The sequence below is a fragment of the Copadichromis virginalis genome, linkage group LG23, assembly GCF_057382275.1.
Source record: "Copadichromis virginalis isolate Kocher_CV1m ecotype Utaka linkage group LG23, C_Virginalis_male_GT1.1, whole genome shotgun sequence".
NCBI lineage: Eukaryota > Metazoa > Chordata > Actinopteri > Cichliformes > Cichlidae > Copadichromis > Copadichromis virginalis.
The window spans coordinates 53,963,131-53,966,532 of NC_140639.1; the positions used below are offsets into that span (position 1 = coordinate 53,963,131).

The 3,402-nt window shown below is 36.6% G+C and overlaps 1 long non-coding RNA gene across 1 annotated transcript; it reads left to right on the top strand.

Moving 5' to 3' along the window:
- Window positions 1–880: 880 nt before the first annotated feature.
- On the top strand, window positions 881–2,963 carry LOC146682288 (uncharacterized). Its single transcript, XR_014917862.1, has 3 exons — window positions 881–942; window positions 1,897–2,129; window positions 2,851–2,963. It is a non-coding gene; the product is annotated as an uncharacterized LOC146682288 (long non-coding RNA).
- Window positions 2,964–3,402: the final 439 nt, after the last annotated feature.

Sequence of the window (3,402 nt, forward strand, 5' to 3'; positions counted from 1 at the left end):
TATTTTGGATCTTCTTTTGCTGCTGGTTCAGTCAATATTGTTTAGAGAGATACAACCTGCAGCTTCAGAATCTATCGCAAAAAGGGCGTAAACATAAAGCGCTGACCCACTGAAACATCAGAATCAGTGAACTGTCGGCTTTCAGCCCCGAGCGCGTCCGTGTTGTCAGGTGAGAAAGGCGACATCTCACTGATTCTGATCTGTCGGGTGCATGTGTGCAGAATCCACGTACCTGCTCTAAGTCACTGTTTTAGCTGTGAATTAGATTCAAAATCGATTCAGGATTTTAATAAATCAATACAACATTATCTAAGCTAGAATCTATTTTAATCGATAAATCGATAATCAAAATCCACCCCTAACAGCAATCATGGAAGACAGAAAAAGACATCTAAGTGGTTGATGATTGAGCATGTGTCTGACAAACGAATTTTCCTTGAGATAAATTAAGTTCTTAATTAATGACTAACCTCATATTGTGGATGGATTTTCTCAGTTGTTCTCCTGACTGAAGTTTGGTCCATTTACAGCATCCTGCCATGCGATTGCATTTGTTCCTTACCACCGGGAACTGTCATGTTAACTTTTATCGAGTGGAAAAAAAGATGGATGCCTGGATGTTAAACGTAATTATTACACCTGGTAGAGCAGCAACGCTGATCATTTTATTAAAGATTAAAGAATTTAGACAATTTTTGTGATTCCACAGTAATCGTTTGACTTTGGGACCTGCAGCATAGTTTGGGTCCAGCCTTAAAGACTGGATTCTGTTGTTATTATTTAATTTAATAATACATTCCAAGAACTGTTACCCTAGACAATGATTGCAAACTAGATCGTCTGATTGGCTGAAAGACCTGTCTCGTCATTAACTAGGGTGGGAGGAGCAATGATGTCAGAGTGTGATGAGAGTACAGCAAACTGGCAACGATTTGTTTTAAGGTAAGTCTATACAAATCCCTATTTTTTCATTTTTTATCACCCCAATCCCTCGTCCTCCCAATTATGTAATAAAAATAGCTAAACTTCCATAATTTTCATCTTTGTCCCTAGACACTCCAGTATTATAATATAAATGACTAATGCTTTGAACATTGTGCTTATGTACCCGGTATGACTAAGAAACATGCCACTCTATGTGCACCAAACATCTGAACTTAATTTAATGTATTTGTTTATATTTTATGTATTTGATTATATTTTATGTGTTTTTAAAAATAATTTCAACACGGGGCTCAATTGGATTCATTTTTATAGGTGGTTCAGTCAGTAGTAAAATTCTCTGATCCTGATTAATATTATATTTTATTATTACTGCTAATAATAATAATAGTAATAGATAACACCTTTGTTTATGTGGACATTTGGACAGCACTTTATTTAATAGCACAGAATCAAAGTTTATTGATTTCATTTACAAGGTATAATTTCAAATTAAAAGATTCCTAATGGTAGCTGTGCAAATCTTATTGTATTAGTTACACATAAAATTCCTAATGGCTATTCCTATTTTCCAAGATCCATCATCCTATAAAAGACAGCAGAATTCATTTGTCTAAATGCCTGAACAATCATTGAGCACAACAGCCAACTTTGGAGGAGTGGCGGTGGAAACAGGCTTGAATTAGGAGTCCTTGTTGTTACCTTTTAGCAGAAGTTGGAGAAGATGGAGAAGAGGGGTTTATTTGAATGCTGGTTCAATCAGAATTCCATCAATCCAAATGAATAACTCTTTCATTTTATTCATCATATTCCCTAAATCTTCCAGTTATACAATACAAATGATTGATGCTTTCATTTTTTCATCCCAATCCCTTGATCTTTCAATACAGAACTACATTACATGAACCACATTTAATCTGACTGTTCATTTTTGCATGTAATGTTTTACAACAGAGCACCACATGCCCTAAACCAGGTGGCTTCTTCACAAGAGCAAGACAATGGAAAAAGAGGAGAATACTTCGGATCCCAGGGTCCCAGTGTATGTCTTGCATGTGAGAGGAAGATGGCGTTTTGAAATATTGGATACAGTAAACAATGCACTGGAGTTACTGGAGCAAGATGGAATTAGTAAGACTCCAGTTCTTCAGGAGTCTCAGTCTCAGAGCAATGATGTGCCAGCCACTGTAAGTTCCTGTAGTAACACAAAAAGTCATTAACAGTTGAAAAGTCTTTTCTTTAACTGTTAGTGTTAATCACCTACCTTGTCTCCACATCGCATTGATCAGATGGAGATGCCTATCCCCTTGGTCTTTCACTGACATCAGTACCATCAGATTTTTTTTATTAAATTGTTACATACCTTTAGATGTTCAATAGCCAGATAGGAAATTAGCCACACTCTAAGTATAAGTATAAATTATAAAAAACTATGCTATGTTCCTGCAATTGTTACTTTCTTTCTTAACCTCCTATGACCTGAACTCTTCCATGGCATGCATTTTTATTTTCTCTTTGATATTTGGGCTGATTGGGACCTGATGAATGTAAAAACAAAGACTTGCCAGATTTTTGTTTCTAAGAAAAATGAGAGCCACATATGAGGATATCCATTTAAAATTTTGATAGAACAGTAGCAGTATAATGTCCTCGTAAGTGGATATCAGGCCCTTGTAGAGCAAAATTGAGTATTTTGGTCTAAATAACCCAAAATGTGATGTCCACATATTTGGACGCCAGGACCTAGGAGGTTAAGATTGATGCAGCTGTTAAAGAGCCTCAGTCCAGCAATTATGATATGCCCACCAATGTAAGTTATACAGAAACACGGCTATGAAGAAATGAAATATCAGATGAAAGTTACTGCAACAAATACTAAGAATCTCCTCTCTTCATTTATCTTTGCAGGCAGACGGTGTTGCTGATGGGAAAGGAAAATGACTGCCAATAAAGACACACAAACATAGCTACACACACACAAGCATGCATGCACCTGCACACATATGTTCACATACAACAATGTTCAGATAAAGTTCAATAAAGTTCTTGTTGTTCAACTGCAAAATCCTGCGTTTTCTTACACTGATGGATGATGGGAAATGTCAACACTCATGGTAGTTTATTCAAGTTTATTCATTACTTTGAAAAGGTGTAATTCCAGATTAAAGTTATAGTGGAGCGATCATGGCTCAAGAATTGGCAGCTCATCTTGTAATCGGAAGGTTGCCGGTTCGAGCCCCGGCTCAGACTGTCTCGGTCGTTGTGTCCTGGGGCAAGAATATAGAAAAGATATAGATGTTAGATATATAGATTAGAAACAATATAATGCAAGGATTTGCAGCTGAATCATAACGGAAGGAGCAGCATTGTAATGTACTCCTTCTTATATAATATTATTTTAGACCTACTGACTACTCGAAGGACGTGAAATGCAAACTAAGAGTGTGAACAGACTCCTCC